At 36.7% G+C, this 22,425-nt stretch overlaps 1 long non-coding RNA gene across 8 annotated transcripts in view; it reads left to right on the top strand.

Annotated features, from left to right (window-relative positions):
- The window catches only part of LOC311617600, a 1,721,005-nt gene that overhangs the window by 1,495,288 nt on the left and 203,292 nt on the right, over nt 1-22,425 (top strand). The window lies entirely within an intron of this gene.

Genomic DNA, 22,425 nt, shown 5'->3' on the forward strand with positions numbered 1-22,425 from the left:
TATTTTAATATCATTGTTCACCCTTTCTTTATAATAGAAGTGTCAACCAAATTCATGATCAACAATGACAGATCAAAACAAAAGTGATTGGAGGCAGCGAGAGCTTCATATGTATTGCACATGCAAGAGTCAACTTAACCTTTTATATATATAGAAAAACTTGCTTAATTATACCTGCTTTCTGATTTATCTAAACTTTTTTCAGCCCACTGAAGCACCTCATCTTCTCTTTCAGGTAATTGTCAGCAACACAGCAGAAAATACAATATTAGCATGAATCAGATCATTATTGTAGATCACACAGGGAGAACAAAGGTTAAAATATTTAACTGTAGCAGTGTTTGACTATATTCTGCACAGTGAGAAAACCTGAAGTCATTTTCAAGTTCCACTATTTCTTACTTCTTTTCTGTAGGGTCAAGTTTCTAAACTTTCTGAATCTCCATTTTCCGGCTAATGAAAAGAAAATAGGATTCTACCTTGTCTCCTATCTACCTATTCCAGGACTTCTGTGAGGATGAAGTAAAATGAGGCATGAGAAAATGCTTCACAAACCATCTGGTTAAAGGGTAAAATGTTTGCACCTGACTGTAAAGCAAGCCGGGTTCCTAGGCTGAAGAAACTCCAAGGAGGTTAGTAGCTAGGGAGAAAAAGCCAGGCATTGCTATGTGACATCATTAACTGGTGCTCACAGTGACTGTTTCAAGACTGGGCAGGGTTGTAGGCTGCATTTTTGCACCATGGGGTCTTGGGTTGCGATTTTGTGGGGTGTCTCTCTGGGGGAGTGGCGGAGCCTGTGTCCCACTTGGGAGAGGCCGAGTGTTGGTTTGTGGGCTCCAGGTCCAGGTCCATGGTGCTATTTATTTTTAAATGGCCAATGCACGTCATGGCAGCTCCTGTGTTGAGTGTCTGCCCATGGTGGTCATTGTGTGTCATAGCTACTGGTCGGAGGGAAGGACAGACACTTAGCCATATATATATATTGTATATGATTATTATAAATAAGTATATAAGTATAAAGTATATACATATATATTTAAACACTATTGGGACTTACTCTGTTCCAGAAACTATTCTAAGCATTTTATAAATGTTAGCTCATTTATTTATTTATTATAACAACCCTATGAGGTACTTTTAGTACACCCTATTTAGTATCTATTTATTATTCACTTATTTATAGGTGAGGAACCAGAGGCACAGCGACCTTAAGCAAATTACCTGAAGTTACACAGCTAGTCAATGGAGAAACTGTATTTCAACATATGTGGTCAGGTTCCAAAGCTGTACTCATGCTATGCTGTTCTTTAAACCTTTATCGCTACTATTTTATAGCCATAATATTAAGAACCTTCTCCAACAATATTTTCACAGTAAGCAACACTTTATGATAAATATTAGATATCAGGGTCTAGTGAAGCAATTCTTTGTAAAAGTCAAAACCGTGTAACAGAATGCAGAAAAACGCATGCGGTGTGCTTCTCTGCTGAATCTATTCCTGCATCCAGATAAGGCTGATGCCAGATCAAGATGCTGAGTGCATTTCTTTAAAAAGAAAAACAAGACAGGTTAGATTAGGCACTTCCTAAAGAACGATATACAAAATCACACAAAAAAAGTATACAATGTCATTGGTCATTGTGTCAGTTATCTAATTATGCCCTCTCGGCTCCAAATTCCGCCTTCAATGCGTGCTCTGTGATAACAGAATTGCTTTTAAGTATTTCTCCTTTAAACTGAGCACAATGTTAAGCTTTCTCAGTAGAGAGCCCTGGAGGAGCATAAGGAAAAAAGTTTTCACCCCTAGTTTTCCTGGTGCTGTAAGGTGTGTGGGTGGTGTGGCTGCGAGGACATCAGTGGAGCTCAGCCACAGCCACAGGCACAGAATGCGTGGATCCACAGAGACCTTTCAGTCTCATCCAGGACTGATGGCAACCTCCCCATGTCCCTCAGCCGGGAAACCAGCACCCCAACACCTCCTGCTGGCAAGAGGATTCCCTCTTTAGGTAACAGTGTGTCGCCCTAAGACTCAGAGGGTTCCAGCTTGCTGCTGCTTTGTCTGCAGGACAAGAATGGCATGAGGCCCAGACGATGCCCACCCATCTGGGCTGACCCCCCGCTCCCCGTTTGCAGTCCAGGGGATTGATGTATGCTGCCGTTAGCCTGGAAGGAAGCAGGCAATTTTTCACTGCTCAGTGGGCTAAGACCACTTACTACCTTCTTCAAGGTTTTAACCCCAACCTTGAGGAGTGAGTTCCTTTCCAGGTTTGTCCTTTCTTGGGCATTCACTCTCAGTTCTAGGGTAATGCAGGGTTTTCTTATCTGTCACAGTTACTCGTTTATCATAGTTTGATCATTCCTTATATTAAACTTTGGTAGTTTCATCCACCATGTGGTTTCTATGTCTTGTTTCAATCCAGACTAATGCTACCAAGTACAAATTAAAACCACCAAGAGATAAAATCACATACACATTTGAATGACTAAACATTTTTTTTAAATGGATAATACAAAATATTGGTGGGCACCTGGAACTCTCATTTGTTTCAGTATAAACTCTCATTGATATCAATATACAGTATTACTAGCCCCCACTGGAAAGAAAAGGCTCACAGTCTTATAAAACTAAACATACACCTATCCTGTGAGTTATGAATCCCACTCCAAGAGAACTCAAAACATATGTTCACAAAAAGGCTCCTCTAAGAATGTTCTGATATATTTTTATTAATAATCCAAAGCTGAAAATAAATGTCCACCAATAGATAAATAGACTGTGTTACATTCATTTGATTGAATGCTACTCAGTAATAAAAGGAAAGAAAACATTATTAATATACAGCAACATGGGTGAACCTCAAAAATGTGCTGAGTGAAAGAAGCCTTAAACAAAATGTTCATACTACATAATCCTATATTTGTGGTATTCTAGAGCAAGTGAACTAATGTTTGATGGGGGAAAAACCCCAATGATTATGTCTGGGAGGAGTACTTAAATAAACTTTCCTAGGTGATGGTAATATTCTGCCTCTTGATATTCTATAGCAAAGTATCAAGAAAGGAATTTTAAAAAACTGGGAGTTTAAATTATAAAGGTTATTCTTTTGTTAAATTCATCAAATAGTACTGTTCAGATTTGTGCGTTTCATATCACTATACTTAACCTAAAAATTGTTTAACAAATCATACACACACACATACACACTAGGGGCCCAGTGCACAGGTGGGGTCTGGCCAGCCAGCCCCAATGGATGCAGATTGGATTGGGCTGGCAGGGCAAGATGATGCAGGAGGTTGGTCAGCTGGCCTCATTCCCAATCAAGGTGGGGGGAGGGAGAGCTGATCAGGCTGAGCTGGCCAAGGAGCTGCAGGGGTTTGGCCAGCCCTGCCCCTCATGGGGAGGGTGATTGAGGGAGGGGCATCTGAGGTTGGTTGGCCGGCCCCACCCACAAGTGGGGTAAGGGGGGCAATTGGGGTGGGACTGGACAAGGGGAGAGGGCCACAGGCAGTTGGGAGGGCTGTTTGGGGCCCTGATTCAGCCAGTTGGCTGCCAGAGAGCACATCATAGCAACTGGTTGTTCCAGTCATTCCAGTCCTGTCTTTCTGATCACTGGGTATATATATATATATATATATATATATATATATATATATATATATCAAAGTGTTTAAGTATATTTAAGAAATATACTGATGCCTGCAACTTATTTTGAAATGCATTCAAAATATAGATAAACAGATGGATACATCGAGGATGGATGGATGAATAGATATAAGATAAAGAAAATGTAGAAAAGTGTTGATTGTGGAATCTTTAACAGGGTAGTTGTTGGGATACCCTGTTGATATTTTTTTTTTCAATTTTACTGTGATTTTGAAATTTTTTATACAAAAGTAGTTGTAAAAAAAGCTGAAGGTGATTAAAACCATCTTAGATTTTTGTCTCTTAAAACTGTTCAAACCTGACTTGCTGTGAGATCAAAATGCCAGTTTTATGTGAGTGTTGTGAACTGAGAGTCTATTTTGAGTTCATGCAGGCTCACCCATAATATAAGTACTTTTTCCAGTGCTAAAGACTAAGGCAAACTGACTGGCTTAAATTTATTGTTATAGCGCCTCTCCTTTCTTACAATCTATCAGGGTCTGTGTGATAGCCTGGAGTGTCTTTGTTTTATGTGATGAAGGTGTGTGTGTTTTCATGAGGGTATATTTGCACACTGTAATTGTTATAGACAGCCTGACTTAAAACCATACTACCTAAAACTAGTGTATAAATTGTTTTTATCTATTGGCCTTTTGTTTCCTATATGTACATTTTGATTAAGTTGTAAATCTCCGCAAATAGGATCCATCTTCTATTAATTTTACATTCTCTATCCAGAGAACATTGTATAGTGCCATAGACACAGGGGATACTTACATGATGATGGTGCCAATTATTTATATGTTTAAAAGCTTTTTAAAATATTCAGGTAATGCCAGGACCCTCACCAAATAATACTTAATTCACTCAGTCAGTGGTATAACTACCATTATGTAGTTTTCTCAAATAAATAATCTTTGATTTTTTTTAAATCTGCAAGTTAGAAAGTTCCAAATAGTTTTTATATTATTATATAGGAGGGGGGGAAAATCAACAGCTACTTAGGTCCCCTTTGAACATAAAGTCCCTGAACTCCTAGCCATCATAAGGGTGCCGGTGAAGGGTAGCATCCCAGGAAAACAAACTTCTAACCAGTGGTAAACCATGGACAAGTAAAGATCAGATGAGATTACAGGTCTTAAGTGGTCATAGAAGAAAGAAAAGCATATGGACTCATAACTCTGAAGTAATCATTTATCTTTTAAATTCCCAAGGGAAATGCTTCAAATAAACAAAAAATAGAAAGCATTAGTATATACTAGAGGCCCGGTGCACAAAAATCCATGCACTTGGAGGAGGGGGGGGGTGTTCCCTCAGGCCAGCCTGTACCCTCTCACAATCTGTGACCTCTCAGATAGGGTCCCTAGGCCTGGCCTGAGATCAGGGCCTATCAGGGCTTTTCTTTCCCTGGCTGCAGGCAGCTGGCCCCACCCCCTACTGCCACTGCTTGCCATCTGTGCAGTGCTGCCTCCCTTCCCTGCCACCAGTGGCCTCCTTCTGTAGGCGACAGGCTGGGGTGCAATGGCTTGGCTAGCCTGGGCCTCCCCCTTTCTTTTCTAGGATGGGCAGCCCTGCAAGAGGCTGTCTGACTACCTGATCACCCCTAATTGCTCCCCTGCCTATTAGATAACCCCTAACTACTCTGCCTGCCTCCCTGATTACCCCTAACCACTTGCTTGGGGGGAGGGCCAGCCCGTGAAGAGCTGTAGTAGTCTGGTCTGTGGTCATTTCAGTCATGACACCTCTGATCTTTTATTATATGGATAAGTATGATAGCTTCTGAGTCAACCTTCCAAGTAACAGAAATATTTTCTACCTTCTATATAAACTATTCAGGACCAAATCTCAAATAAAAATAAATTTATTTCTAGGTAAAAATGAAAATTAATTTTAAAGTTAATAGGCCATGGATTTATCAGCTCAGTTCTAATCTGTAGACCTTAAAACATGCCTAAAGTACTAGAAATCAGAAAAACACTGGGACATTTACCAAGAGCTATCATGCTTTTTTACTGGAAGTAGCAAGACCTAGAAGGGTGAGGCTATCGGCATGAAGATTTCCCAGAAGTAGTCAATTCTTTACCAATATTTGTAGACATTACTGTTAAGATTAAGGAGCCTGGCTGTTAGGCAACAAGAAATGATCAATGTAAAAGGCAATTATTAAAAATTCTAGAATGTGCGATGTGACGAAATGACAGAAATATACAAAATCTTTAAAATATATTTTATTGATTTTTTACAGAGAGGAGGAGAGAGGGACAGAGAGCTAGAAAATGTCGATGAGAGAGAAACATCGACCAGCTGCCTCTTGCACACTCCCCACCGGGGATGTGCCCACAACCAATGTACATGCCCTTGACTGGAATCGAACCTGGGACCTTTCAGTCCGCAGACCGACACTCTACCACTGAGCAAAACCAGTTTCGGTGAAATATACAAAATCTTTAAAAGGGTGATGTAGGCAGCTGGGGGGGTGGGGGAGGGAGGAAGGAGAGGAGTGTCAATATTTGATAATTTCCCAAATATGTTATCTAAAAGAGATAAGCAATCTAGTTTCAAGAAACTTAATGGGACTGCTCCATTTTTAACTTGGCTTAATTAAATAAAATATGCATTAAGACCATAAGCATCTTTTGCTCTCATGACACATTGACCATAAGACATTATAATTATTTAATTTTTCAGATACCTTGATACTGAGGAGATAAAATTGGTAGGCAGCATGAACATTCTATCTTACTTATAAGGTTTACCTTTCATTTCAAATACTTCACATTCTTACTCCTAAACAGTCTAACTTTGCCCATTCCATGTGCATACTCTGCGATTTAATAACCACTGGATCAACAGATATTAAACTTTCAGAATGTATAGATTATTGTAACTGCATATTAGCTGGCATTTATACAATTGTCTTGTGTTTATTTCTGAGTTACACCAGAATTAGGTTTTATGTAATCATACTTATGGCAATTTCAAGTTGTCCCCTAAATCATATATCTTTACCTAAAACTTTTTACACACCAATGTAAGCCAATATAACTTTAATTTCCTTGCAAATGAACATATGCTTACCAATTATTTCAAATAATTTCCACCATTGCATAAGCCTTGTAATAATTTTTTTGCCATGAGTATAACCATACTTTTTAATTAAAATACTAACTAGCTTTCTCCTAAAGCTTTCTCTTCTAAAATTCACGGTATAACATTAGTCTTCCTCTTTTGTAATTTTCAGTACTCTTATGGGGCAAGGAGAGAATATTATGTATATTATCATTACTAAGTGTAGAAGTTAATAATGCAGTTTTTTTCTCGATAGATGAGTTACACATATGTTGGTATATATGTGATTTGATATGTATGCTATTTTGTTGTATTGACAACAAGCTTCAAAACTTTATATGTCAAATTTGCTGAAGGTGTTAACATCATAGATATTTTTATGCTAAAAAATGTTGAATTTCATGCCAAAAAAAGAGAATTTGCGGGAAGTTTTAATTCATTACTTTATTTTGAAGAAAAGTGCTGCTAAAAGTTATCATATACTTCGGGAAGCTTATAGCTTAAGCTTGCTCCATCTCAAGATACATGTGAATACTGGTTTAAATGCTTTAAAAGTGATGATTTCAATGTGAAAGACAAAGAATACTCAGGTCAACCAAAAAAGTTTGAAGACCAACAATTACAAGCATTATTGGATGAAGATGCATGTCAAACTCAAAAACAAGTTGCAGAAAGATTAAACATTGCTCAGCAAACAATTTCTGATCATTTACAAGCAATAGGAAAGATTTTAAAGGAAGGAAAATGGGTGCCACATCAACTGAACAAAAGATCATTTATCTTTTTGAAATTTATCTTTATGAAAAAAGATCATTTATCTTTATGAAAACCAAAAAATCATCAGTAAATTGTTCTTCAATGGCATGAAAGAAAGTCTTTTTTGCATCAACTTGTGATGGTCAATGAAAAGTGAATTTATCTTGAGAATTTCAAATGCACAAAATCATGGTTTGATCCAAGTCAATCATTAACATCGACTGCAAGGCCAAATCGCTTTGGAAAAAAGAAAATGCTTTGCATTTGGTGGAATCAGGAAGGTGTGGTATATTATGAGCTTCTAAAACCAGGTGAAACTGTTAATATTGATCACTACTGATAACAAATAATCAATTTGAATCATGCTTTGATAGTGAAACAGCCAGAATGGGCCAGAAGACATGGCCAAGTACCATATTTTTCGGACCATAAGACGCACTTTTTTCCCCCCAGAAGTGGGGGGAAAAAGTCCCTGCGTCTTATGGTCCAAATATAGCCTACACATATACTGTAAAAAAAAAGTTTTTTTACTTGCCCGGCTCTGTGTGGTCTCTGTGTGCTTGCCCGGCTCTAAAATGGTTCTAAATGCTGCTGTTTACTTTACAGGGTTGATTACATGTGTTTATGACTGTGATGTTGGGTTTTAATGCACATAAAATATTTTAGGACACTATTTGTTTCAGAATCTTTTTTTCTTCATTTCCCTTCTCTAAAAACTGGTGCGTCTTATGGTCCGGTGCGTCTTATGGTCCGAAAAATACGGTAATTTTGCTTCATGATGATGCACCATCACACACTTCAAAACCAGTTAAAGACACATTAATAGATCTTGCCTGGGAAGTATTAACCCACCCACTCTATTCACCAGACCTTGCTCCTTCAGATTACCATTTCTTCTGATAGATGGCACATGCACTTTCTGAGCAGCATTTTAAATTGTACGAAGAAAAGGAAAATTGGTTCTCTGAATGGTTTGCCTCAAAACAAGAACAGTTCCATTGGGACAATACCCACAAATTACCCAAAAGATGGGGGAAATGTGTAGCTAGTGGTGGATATTACGTTGAATAAAACACTTTTGACATTTCTCTTGAAATTATTGTCTTTTCTTTGATCACAAAATCCTCATTATTAACCAGTACACCTAGTACACTTCTGATCATTTACTTTAAAGTAGCAATCATAAGCCAGGGCCCAGAATTAAGCAGATTTTATTTTTAGGCCCTGGCCTGATCTATAACGTGTCTGCTAGTTAAGAGGTGTTAATGAAAGCGATTTAGCCCACATGGCTTCAGGGAACAGGCTTGGCACACCATAAATCCTACGTTTTGCCTTATTTATACAACTTACATGTGCAACCTTTATTCTGTTCATCTACTTGGAGCATAATTTAATTCACTGAAGAGTGCACATTACTCACTGAACCTTAACATGGACTTGATTCCACTATAACTATTGTAAGCTAATTGTGTTGTGCTGGAATTGAAACTGATAATGATGAGCAATGGCAAGTTTAACAAATTTTCTATTACCGCATTCAATTACCTTTGGTGCATCCCACTTATCAGTGAGCCAAGCACTTAATTCATTTAAAGTTTTGACAAAGAATATGAGATGAGATGATTCATTCAGGACAGGTCTTGCACTCTAATTGTTATTAAACAATTCCCTCTGTTGTTATACAGGTTGATTTTAGACTCTAGTTGTGTTATAGAAAAAATAGTGCTTATTTTCCAGGTGTTCCAGTCTGGAAACAGGTTACTCAACATGCTGAAATTTGCTTTAATGTGTATGTTGGCAAATTAATATCTGTGGCTTATGAATTCATAAATAAAAATGAAGTTATTTTTAAATATTAGTAATGAATCAATTACTATTTATTTTATAACTAATTTTAAGTTTACATGTATTAATGCTAACCTATTAAAAAGCAAAGATTGTTTTAAAAATGAAGGCCACCTAATTTAATTATATTTTTGTAATTCTCTGTAGATGATGTTAATTAACACTTAGGAAATTTTACTTAGAAAATTTCACTCTCTGAATTGATAGAAAACCAAACAATATTTAGTAAAAGATCCTTTTAGGGTTTTCCCATAAAGAAAAGTTGATCATTTTCCTATAAATCTAAATGTTGATGAGAATTTCAAAGAAGACTTTTAAGATACAAAAACAAAACTAGTGAATGGTGACAATTTCTTTGAAACAAGTTAAGTTATATGTCAAATAGAGGTCCATTATCTCTTATAAAACAAGATATAAATATATCTGCTGTGGTAGGTGGCTCTTCTTTCTTTTAACCTTTCTTTTCAGGGGGGGGAGATATATTTGAGTAATACTGACATTCATCACTGTTGTCATTTGGGTTTTGTATTATTGAATAATCAGATGCTGTGTTGAAGGGGCCACCTTTCAGGTCTTTTTGTGGGACACCTGTTCATTATTGGGTGCATATATCCAGTATGACAATGATAAAAAGTGATACATAATAGGTCTAAAAGTCTCTTTGCATACATACTTGCTAAAAGGCAATTTTGAAATCAACCCCACATTGGCCAGTGTGAAATGTCAGATGTGTAGCAGCATCCAGCACAGCTAGGGTTCAAGGTCTGGAGAAGGGGCTGAAGCACAAATGGATACATTAGACAAGAAATATAAATTTAGAAGGCATGGGGGAGCCAGGCAGATAACTTCCCTCTAGTAGAGAAGCTTGCTGATACCTAGACCCATCATCTTTTATTTACTTGTATACACATTTGCCCTTTAGGGATGCAAACTGGCATATCAAAGGTAAAGTTTGGTAAACAGTAAAAAGATTATCCAGTTAGGGGATTGCTTTCAGCCATCCAGCCAATAGCAGGGTAATATAATGCTGATTTTCAGCCCTTGCTGAATATCTAAGTCCATTAGCCTTCCAGCAGACTTCTCACATTTATATGTTAACTACTGTTGCTCTTTGTCTCCAGCAGGGTATAATGGTTTATATGTTACTGTGAGATATTGTTATATCCTGGAGGAACATGTATCCAATATTATGTCATAATTAGTGATATGATAGCTTTATCATAATTAGTAATTCGTATTTTACTAAATTGTATATAGGTTTGTTTTAAGGTTGTCCTTCTTCAAAAGTCTGCCCACAATGCTAACCCAGATTTTGACACTTCTCATTTGCAGGATTGATGCATTTATATTCTTCCAGGAAAAATAGGAGTTAAAAACTAATGTTCTGCTCTAGAGATTTGTAATTTAAACCTGTAATTTAAGATCTACTTCTAATAAAAACTTTTGGGACCATCCTTTATATGGATGCTATTGTGACTGTCCACATTCTGTCATCCTGGTGTGCTCTCATTTTTAAAATTAAATTTATTGAATTTATTGGGGTGACATTGGTTCACAAAACCATACATATTTCAAGTGTGCAACTCAATAAAACATTGTGTGCTCTTGTCCCAAGCAAAGTCTCTTTCTAACCCCATTCCCCTCCACATTTGCCTCTTTCCACCTAGCTCCACCTCCCTTTCCTTCGGCTATCACCCCATCCATGTGTTATATATGTGTGTGTGTGTGTATATATATATATATATATATATATATATATATATATATATATGATTTTTTCTTAATTCTTTCACCTTATTACATCCTGTCCCTTCACACTCCTTCCCTCTGATAGCTATCAGTCTGCTGCATGCATCTATTACTCTGTTTCTATTTTGTTCATCAGTTTATTTTGTTCATTAGATTCCACATATAAGTGAGATCCTTTGATATTTGTCTTTCTCTGACTGGCTTATTTCACTTAATAATCTCCAAGTCCATCTAAGATGTTGCAAAAGGTAAGATTTCCCTTTTTAAACAGGCCAGTGGTACAGCCTTCCATTCATCTACTGACGGGAACTTGGGCAGTTTCCAGATTGTGGCTATTGTAAATAATGCTGCTATGAACACAGGGGTACATGTATCTTTCAAATTAATGTTTTGGGTTTCCTCAGATATATTTCTAGAAGTTGGCTTGCTGAGTCAAAAGAGGGTTCCATTTTTATGGTCTTGATTAATTCTTTTTCTCTCTCTTTATTGATTAAGGTATTTATTACACACGTGTCCTTATCCCCTCATTATCCCTTCTCTCCCCTCCCCACCCCCACATCACCGCTCATGCCCTCACCCCCCATAGTGTCTCTGTACATTGATTATGCTTATACTAGTATGCATGCATACAAGTCCTCTGGTTGATTTCTCCCCCTTACCCCGTCCCTCCCCTTCCTTCCCTCTGAGCTTTGAGCACCTGATTGTTGCTTCTCTGTCTCTAGATCTGCTATTTTCATCAGTTTATGTTGTTCATTATATTCTACAAATGAGTGAGATCATGTGACATTTACCTTTCTCTGACTGACTTACTTGGCTTAATATAATGCTCTCCAGGATAATCCATGCTGTTGCAAATGGTAGGGGTTCTTTTCTTTTTATAGCAGCATAGTATTCCCTTGTGTAGATATACCACAGTTTTTTAATCCACTCATCTACTGGTGGGCACTTAGGCTGTTTCCAAATCTTAGCTACGGTAAATTGTGCCTCTATGAACATAGGAGTGCATATAGCCTTTCTGATTGGTATTTCTAGTTTCTTGAGATATATTCCTAGAAGTGGGATCACTGAGTCAAATGGGAATGAAAACATGCTCAAAGTCACTAATCATCTGAGAGATGCAAATAAAAATGACAATGAGGTACTATATCACACCTGTCAGAATGGCTATAATCAACAAATCAATAAATGACAAGAGTTGGTGAAGATGCCAAGAAAAAGGATCCCTCATGCACTGCTGGTGGGAATACAGACTGGTACAGCCACTGTGGAGAACAGTATGGAGTTTCAAGGACTGTGTTCAAGGACTCTTTTTACTCCACATTCTCAACAACACTTGCTATTCATTGATTTACTGATGATAGCCATTCTGACAGGGGTGAAGTGGTATCTCACTGGGATTTTAATCTGCATCTCTCCGTTGATTGGTGACATTGAGCATGTTTTCATCTGTTTATCGGCCACCTGTATGTCTTCTTTGGAAAAGTATTCTGGCGTATTCACTTTTAATAGCTCATATGTGCCCCCTTTTGACTAACAGAACCAGGGGTATACTGATGACCCTCCATGCCTCAAGGTGAGCCCAACTCTGTATCTACTATAATTCATGTTCCATAATCCCTAATGGGTCTAGGCTGAAACTTGTCTCCAGGACACACCACATCTATTCTTAGCTTTCTTCCCATGCTCTATTCTGCTGACCTCTCTTCCCTTCTCCTGAGAACACTCCTCCAGTAAATCACTTTCACAGGAATCCCCATTTCATGCTATGTTTCTAGGGTATCCAACAAGGGATAGTTCAGATATGGTATAGAGTTTAAGGGTTAGTCATTCAGATGGACTTCATTATGTTTCATAAATAATGGTGATTTATATATTAGACAGTAGTACTGAACAGAGTGTTTTAGATATTATTTCTCAGTCTTATAGGAACCCGGATTCTATAAATATTATTAAAATATTTCCTTAATACGAGCATGAAAATGTGTCCAAAATATTATGTGCATCTTTACATTTAAAATGATGATTTGAGAAACTGTCTATGTATTAAGCCATCTTTTGACCAGTGGAGACTGCAGGAATATTTCTGAAAAAAAAAAAAAATCAAAGGCTACAAGCCTTGATATTTAGTCCTCACCCTGTGGTTTCTTGATGTGGACTTTAGGTATGCATATAACTTCTCTATGCTTTATGTAACTCCCCAGAAAAAGAGGCAATGGTAATGCACAGCTTAAATATACTCACTTAGGATGCACTATGTATTGGCTGTTATTTAAATGTTCACTCATTTGATTATTTTGACAACTCTTTTGACATAATCATCTTTAGCACAGAGATAAAGAAAGAGAGGATCAGACTCCTTAAATACTATTCCCACTATCACAAATCTTCGATGTGGCAAAGTAGGAATTTAAACCCAGATTTATTGGATTCATCAGTTCAGTCATTCCCCACTGTACTTACTTCTCTATATATTTTAAGTGTCCTGAGAGTGCAATTAACCTAATGGAGGTGTTGAAATAGGTATTGGTTGGGATGGGAGGACAGATGGGAGTGATACCTGGCTTGCAAACATGATTCCTTATTTCTTATACTATCTTTATTTCCTCTACTGTAAGAACTATTTTTCACTCTAGTTGAGTAGTGTTTGCAAGATTTTCATTAGTAATTATAGTAGTTTTATATTGCTCTGGTAACAAGTTATCACAAAATTAGTTCCAGAAGCAACACACATTTCTTATCCTATAATATTGTAGGGTAGGAGTAAGATATAGGTCTTATTAGTTGAACACCAGAATCTTAGAAAGATTGTTTTTTTTCTCTGGAGGATCTAGGAGAGAACATTTCCTTGCCATGTCCAGCTTCTAGAGGCCACACTAATTCTTCAGCTGGTGACTCCCTTCCTTAAGATTCAAAGCCAACAATGTTACATCTGTCTGACTCTTCTTTATCACATCTTTTTCTGACTGCAGACCTAAAGATTTATGTGTTCAAGAGCCCTTGTGATTAACCACACAGCTAATGCATATAATCTGTCCATCAGAAGGTCTTTAACCTTAATAACAGCTGTACAGTCCTATTTGCTATGTAACATAGTCACCAGTTCCAGATTGTTTTTTCAAAAATAATGAGGATATCTAATTTTTAGAAGGATCTTTTTTCTTACCCGACTTTTTCTTAGTGTTTTCTATTCTGGTAGATATTAGGAATAGCAATGAGTACAATCCCAAGTCTGGTTACAATGGCAACCAATAGTATGGTTTCTTCTTGTCATTCTTAGGCAAAGTTCCTTAAGGAAGCAAAGCTTAAGGGAAGAACCAATAAATGATGTGTGATTAGAATATTTGATTCAATAGTATTGACCATGACTAAATCAATGGCAGTCAGTGTATGTACATCCAGCATCCAAAAATCTCAAAAACATATAAGCTTAATTGAATTGTTATGTAGAAATCATGATTTGACCTCATACTTACCTGATCTTATTCTTTACCTTTTGCACAAAACCCCTGGTGACCTGTACATTTTCCCCCTTTGATGTGAGCCTGGTTTGACCAGGTTTCCTCACTTAGGTTTAGTTCATTTGCATAAGACTTTCTCTCATAAATCATTGCCATGAGATAAAGACCCCGCTATCAAGTTCATTGTGAGAGGTAAATGTGTAATTCACTTTTACTAACACTTGAGTTCTACTTGGCCAGATCCCATTTAATTTTGTAGAAGCAAAATATAAATTATTTTGTAGCTCTACTGTCTCCTTCTTGTTTGCTTTGTTTTCCCCCCTCTAAAACCTTTTGACTTGAATATACCTTCCTAAATTAGTGAACTTAACTCAATTCACTCCTACAATTTGAATAGATTATCTTGCAATTAATTCTTCCATTTAACTTTTCCTGAAGGAAAGAGTACCTGAAATAGTGTTGTTTTTCTTGGCCTACATTTTTTTTCTTATGATTTTTTTCATAAAAAAATAAATTAACTATTATCTTATTTATCAATTTACCTTATTTTGATTAAGGTGATCCTGTTAATAGTAAAAAGTCTTTTTTGTTTCCTTTAAAATGAAAACAATCCATGATGTACTTTTTTTTTATTCTTTCCTTTGACTTTGCAAATAGTGTTAATTTAAAAAAAAATATTTTTAGAGAGAAAGGAATGAGGAGAGAAACATAGATAGTGTACAGGAGAAAACTCCAACCAATTGAGCCACCCAGGCAGGGCAGTGTTAACTTTTGTAGACCAGTTTTCTTGGTCTGTATGTGATATAATATTATTATTTGGTAGGCAATCATTTTCTCTGACAATATAGGAGTGCTAATTATTATCTATGAGGGTAGGTAATTATTGTTTTCTTGAAATTTCTCCCTAACATTTTAGTTTCATTTTTTGGTAATGCTTCTATAGTTTAACTAATTATATCAGAAGCTTTGTCTTCAAGGCTATAGAATGGTATTTCATGATTTTGTGTTGTTGTTTTATTCTTTTTCTTTTCACTGATGTCATTTTTTTTTTCTCACCCTAATGTAAGTACAGTATCTGGAAAAGGCAACTTGGACAAATCAGTCAGATGAGGAGATGAATCTTCAAGACATTCAAATATTGTTGTCTCGATAATATTTTTAAATGGAGGTGTTTGAAGAAATGTCAAGGTACATCTGAATTTATTCTTAGACTAATTCTAAATGAAAAAATATTCTATTTACTATTTAGTATAACAACAATAAAATAGCTGTGTAAGCGGAATTCTAAGATTGGCCTCACAATCATACCCCCTGGTGGGAATCACCTCCTCTAGAACACAGGTGAGAACTGTAAACATAATGGAATGTCACTCCCATGATTAAGTTCCTGTACACGGCAAAGGGGAAAATATTTAGCATGTGTAATTAAGGCTCCTAATTGGCTGACTTTAAGTTAATCAAAAGGAGATTATCATGGGAGGCCCTGACCTAATGAGATGAGCTCTGTTTAAGAGAATTTTTGAAGTTGAACACGGAAGAAGTCAGGGAGAGCAAAGCACCAGCAGATGCACTGTTGGGTTTGAAAGAAACAAACCACCATATCATGGAAGGACCATGTAGCAAGGAATGGGAGCAGCCAGCTATTGCTGAGGGCCTCAGTCTTCCAACCAGAAGGAACTGAATTCTGCCAATAACAGGTGAGTTTGGAAGAAGACCCTGAGTCTCAGATGAGATAGAAGCCCCAGGGAATATCTTATCTTTCTGTGAGCAGAAGGCCAAGTTCAACTGTGTCCAGACTAAGGCTACCTGTAAACTGTGATGAAGCATAATTTTTGGACTGAAACTGTGAGATGATAAATTTATGTTGTTTTATTATATAGAAACTAGAGGCCTGGTGCATGAAATTTATGCACTGGGTGGGAAGGGAAAGAGGGAGGGTTGTCCCTCAGCCCAGCCTGCACCCTCTCCAATCTGGGACATCCCTCTCACAATCCAGGACTGCTGGCTCCCAACTGCTAGCCTGCCTGCCAGCCTGATCAGCCCCTAACCACTCCCTTGCCAGCCTGATCGACACCTAGCTGCTCACCTGCCAGCCCAGTTGCTCCCAATTGTCCTCCTCTTCTGGCCTGGTTGCTTCCAACTGCCTTCCTCTTCCAGCCATCTTGTGTGAAGGTCAATTTGCATATTACCTCTTTAAAAACCTAATTAAAAGCTAACATTTATCTATCAATTTCCAGGCTCTATGTACATAGGTAATTCTGATAGCACATAGATAGTTCTATTTACCGTATTTTCCCATGTATAAGACTACACTGTGTTCTAGTAAAAAGCCTGCTCAGATTGGCCAGAGTCAAAGAGGCGGTCTATTAAAAAAAGAACTGGTGTTGCCTCGGAAGTGGGGGGTAGTCTTATACAGCGAATATAGGCCTAAACCTATGTTTTAACTGTAAAATTAGGGGTCGTCTTATACGCTGAAAAATATGGTAATACAACAGCCCTGTGAAATAGAATCTATTGTTTTTAAATTTTTACAGATGAGAAAAGTAAGCATTTGAAAGTAAACACTTGGTGCAGGTCACAGAGCTGGTTAGTGAAGGAATAAGGATTTGAACTTCAGCTTCAATCACTTAACTAGACTATGTTCTTTAATGTGATACATTCCACAGAATAATTCAAGTCCATTTTGTTCTGCTTACCACCTATTCAGATATTGTCTTTATCTTGTGCATAGCCAACAAAATGTGACAAATACTAAAGCATAAACAGGCTTTGATGAAATCCAATTCTTCTGGATGGTTTCATAAAAAGACCTTTATGCAAATACTTCCCCAATTATAGAAAAAAAGTCTTTTGAAAATAAACCCTTTTTTTCAAAAGTTACTTAATTGCTATTTTACTTAGAAGAACAATCTCTTTCCATCTAGCAGGTAGTAATGAGAAGTCATTATCTTGCACTCTTCTTTAATTAACATCAATCCTGATTAGTCAGAATAAATTAGGCTTTTTGTCTTTTTCCATAGTTATGGTTTTTCTGGTATAGGAGCCATTCAATTATGTGTTATCACTTACAAAAGGTGTCAGTATAATTATACTACTGTATGTCAAATTTCACTTTTAAACATATTTCAATATTAAAATATAAGTTTTTTTTTCCTTTTTGCTTAAAATACGGGAAGTTAATGTTACATACATTTTTATATTAATGACAAAATAAAATTGATTATAATTTCTTATATTAAAAACAAATTTTATATTAAAATAAAGGTTTAATAAGGCTCTGGGATTTTTATAGCTAGTATTTATCATAATATGCAGTGAACACAACAGTAAAAATATCAGAAGTACTACCTGACTGCTACTACAAATTGGGGGAAGGTTGTAGAGCAGGATACAATGATTCTGATTAGAATATGGAATAGAGTTTAAAAAATCTAAATTTGTAATTTGGTATATCTGTATGTAAACTAAGGCCTTAATTAAAATATTATTTTCCATTCTCTTTTTAGGGTTTATGTATGCATTGGTGTAGCTGCTATTTTGCCTACTTTATGTTCAAAATGATCTCCCCCCCCAACTCCATATGATCACTGGAACCTAAGTGACATAAATATAACTTTAATTTTTTAACAGAATGGAAGTATGTATTCAGGTCCTGCTTTCCCTAGTAATTGGCATTAAAGTGAAAATAATTATTGGCTGCCACCCAGATAAGTTAGGATGAGAACAAATAAACATTCTGTCCTTCCAACACCACTATAGAAGTATTATTTTCTGAGTAGTCCAAGGCTATCTACTCTAATTTGTTTGAACAAAAGTAAGAAATTGTATTATATTTGACCTTGATTTGAAAAGAAAATTTTAATCTCTAGCCATTGATAGATACTCCCTTCCCCCAACTGATGGATGGAGAATGACTTAAACTCCACCTGCACAGACATTCCTGAGAACCTAACAAGGCAGCTTATATGAACTAAACATTGAACCACCAATCAGCACCTGCCAAATACCCTAAGCCCCCGATTCCTAAGTCCCTAGGTCCCTAATCATGTGCCTTACATGAAAACCACCAATCAGTGTGGGCTGAGTGCCCTAAGCCCTGTCCCTTCTTTTTCCTCTCCTCAAAGGGCATGTTCACCCCCCCACCCCTCCTGGCACGTGTGCTCTTTCCCCTCTGGAAGGCAGCTGGTGGTGGTCTTCTCATTCAATAAAGCCTGTATCCTGGTCCAGGTCTCCAGCCCCTCTGTTTCATCTTTCAGCCATATCTAGAAAACTTTTTTAAAGATCAGAACTCCTAGAGCAGGGATAATCCACAGATAGTTGGGTAAAAGCAAAGTGTTATTTGCTGCCCTGGCAGCATTTATAAATTACACTTCTTAGTGTGGCTATAGCTTCTTTCCCTACTTCCTTTGCTTTCATTTTTTCATCAAGTCAGGCTCTCTCTGTAGTGACTTACCAACTCAAACCTTCAACATTTATTTGTTTAAACTACAAAAATATACCTGAAGTTCTTTTCCTCTGAGACTTTTGGGTTGTGCTCTTTTCTGTGGCATTTATTTGGTATTTGTAAGGTTAACTGATTATGTGTGAAACATAAATGAAAGCAGAACAGTCTTCATATTTTTTGAGCTAGTGAGGTTACAGATCATAGACTTTGCCCAGGAGAAACCAGGTTTGTTATTTACAACAAAAATGATTTCTTTTTAGAATCGTTTGCTCTGTTTATTTGACATGGCCTTCTGACAAAAACTGTTGGGCATAGCAGTTACAGATAAGCCAATCTTAAATATTGCCTCCTCTGCTTTAATTTAATCAACATGATTTAGAAATAAAACCAAGGAAGGGAAGGAAAGACTGTCTGTGGATTTTGTATTCTTCTACCGTGTTTCCCCAAAAATAAGACATCCTCCGAAAATAAGACCTACTTACGGGTTTCCTTCTGAGTGAAATAGAAGGCATCCCCCCAAAATAAGGCCCCCCCTAGGCTAAACATGAGAGATTTGGTCCACTGATTCTGAAAGAAATGGAGTCACAAGAAATTCACCAGGAAATTCAGGAATTGGATTTTATGATGGTGATGTTCCAGAAGATGATGACATGATTGTCATTGAATAAATGAGTGAACTCTTGATACTGTAGGATTCACAGTTTGTCTGGTTTGTGTTGACAACTACCGTACTACTGTACCATATACAGGTAATAAATTTCTTTTATTTTCATTTAACAATAAATGTGTACTGTATTCTTCTTCATAGAAAAATAAGACATCACCTGAAAATTAGACCTAGCACATCTTTGGGAGCAAAAATTAATATAAGACACTGTCTTATTTTTGTGGAAACAGGGTACTAATAAATTCTTAATTCCCTTATTAACATGTAAGAGAAGGAAATATCAGAGCTACAGTAGAAATTTGAATATTAGGAGGAAAACAGAAACATGTACTTAAAAACAAGACTTCTAGTACAGTATAGAGCTTAAATCACTAATTTGTTATTTTTGATATAAGCAATTCAGAATAATAACCATCTGGAACTTAAAATTTAGTGTGTTTTTTTGTTTTGTTTTGTTTTTAATAAAACCAAGATATGTTGAGCACATGTTTTGTACTTTGTCAACTAAGGGATTAAAGTTCAAATGTGCAAAATAAGTTATATATGACACACATTTTAAAAATTTTCAGAGTACTTTTTGAAGAACTCATAGGAGACCCAAGAGAAAATGTCATTAATTTACATAATAGTTTCTAAACAAATGAGATTATTTCCCACAAGCCTGTGAGATTCCCTGTGCTTAGTATTTCACACAGCATTCAGCACATTTTGTTCAGCAGAAATGGCTCAATTAAAAGAACAGGGATCTTGGATATGGAGAGAGCAGAGCGCCCGAAGAATGGCTCCTTTGTCATGAACACATCCAACAGCAACCCGGGCTTAGTCCTCATGGATGGCAGGATACCCGTGACCTTCCTGTGATATTATGCCCTACATATAAAAATAAATAAATAAATAAATAAATAAATAAATAAATAAATAAATAAATAAATAAAAGAACAGGGATCTTTTTTTCCCCTCTCAATCTTTTTTTTATCCCTAGCATCTAATATAATACCTGAGGCATTGATTAATTATGAATACTGACTGAATATCTGTTTCCACATAAATAAATTTGGCTTGTGTCTTCTGAATTCTGAGCACATGTTATTTTTCAGCCTTGTGTTGAGCCTTTCTGAAATTACAAGGTGTGTTAGGAAAAAAGTCCAGGTGGCAGGAATGATAAAACATGTGCTAATGTTAGAAGGAGAGACTGTTAATGAAGAAATCTTTATGTTCTCATAAATCAGGGCTTTGTAAAAGTGTCCGCGCACCATCTGCATTGGAGTCCCTGGCTTTGCTGGCCCACTCTGGGTTGTGAATCAGGATATTGTAGGGAGCAAAATTTTCCACCCCCAAATGTGTCTCTTTGGCATGAGGATTATTTTAGGCATATATATATATTTTACTGTTGAAAGTATTACAAATGTCCCTCATTTCCCCCATTGAGCTCTCCCAACCTTCCCTGGCCCACAACCTCAGGCCTTCACCATCCTATTATCTGTGTTCCTAGGTTATGCTTATTTGCATACAAGTTCATTGGTTGATCTCTTCCCACCGGCCCACCCTCCTTTGCCTTCCCTCTGAGGTTTGACAGTTTGTTTGGTGCTTCTAAGTCTTTGGATCTTTTTTCGTTCACCAGTTTATGTTGTTCATTTGATTCCACATATAGTGAGATCATGTGATACTTATCTTTCTCTGTCTTATTTCACTTAGTATAATGCTTTCCAGGTCCATCGATCTATTGCTAAGGAAGGTTATTTGTGTGTGTGTGTGTGTGTGTTTGTTGTTATTTGTTTTGTTTTTTTTTTTTTTTTTAGTTGTTGTTGTTTTACCTCTCTATTAACTGCCTAAAAAAGAATTTAAATAGAGAGCCTGGTCTAGGAAGATTCCTATCACCAGAGGTAACTGGAAAGAGTATGGGCTAGGTGTGGTAACCTGGGGGAGAAACTTAGCAAGATCTCTTTGTTCACATTCCTCTCTGTGTCCATCTTTCTCTGCATGTGGTGGCAAATATTTATTTAGCAAACATCTCTTTCCATTTCAGATTTATTTCCAACTTCTCCTTATAGAGCTAACTGTTCATTATATTTAGCCAAGTCTTTTCTGTGTCCCTCAAATCACCATCTAAACCTCGCATTTTAATAGCCATAATTCTAATATTCTAGTAACCATGAATATATGTGAGGCAGAGCCCAGTGCGGTAAGTTGCCACAGGCTAGGAGAAGCAGGGGATCAACAAAGCTCTATTGCCGAAACCAGTTTGGCTCAGTGAATAGAGCATCGGCCTGTGGACTGAAAGGTCCCAGGTTCAATTCCGGTTAAGGGCATGTAACAGGGTTGTGGGCACATCCCCAGTAGGAGGTGTGCAGGAGGCAGCTGATCGATGTTTCTCTCTCATTGATGTTTCTCACTCTCTATCCCTCTCCCTTCCTCTGTGTTAAAAAATGAGTAAAATATATATATATTTTTTAAAAAAGCTCTTCTATTTTGAGGCCTTTTCTTATTTTCAGCCTCAAGGCCATTTCAGATAACTGTTCCAGAAATATGAGCTTTGGATAATTGGCTTGAATATTATTTTGCACCATCTCTATCAATCAGTCTTTTTGATATATATATATATAAAATAATATATATATATATATATATATATATATATATATATATATATATATATATATATATATATAATTTTATTTTCCTCTCCCTAGAATAACTATGTGCTGGAAGCAAATTTCAGTATTAAGCATAATAAATTTGAGAAGTTCATCAGAAGGTGATGGACAGCTTCAGCAGGGCTGAAAATCTGCTTATA

Source organism: Pipistrellus hanaki (genome assembly GCF_964339955.1).
Source record: "Pipistrellus hanaki genome assembly, chromosome: 2".
Classification (NCBI taxonomy): Eukaryota; Metazoa; Chordata; class Mammalia; order Chiroptera; family Vespertilionidae; genus Pipistrellus; species Pipistrellus hanaki.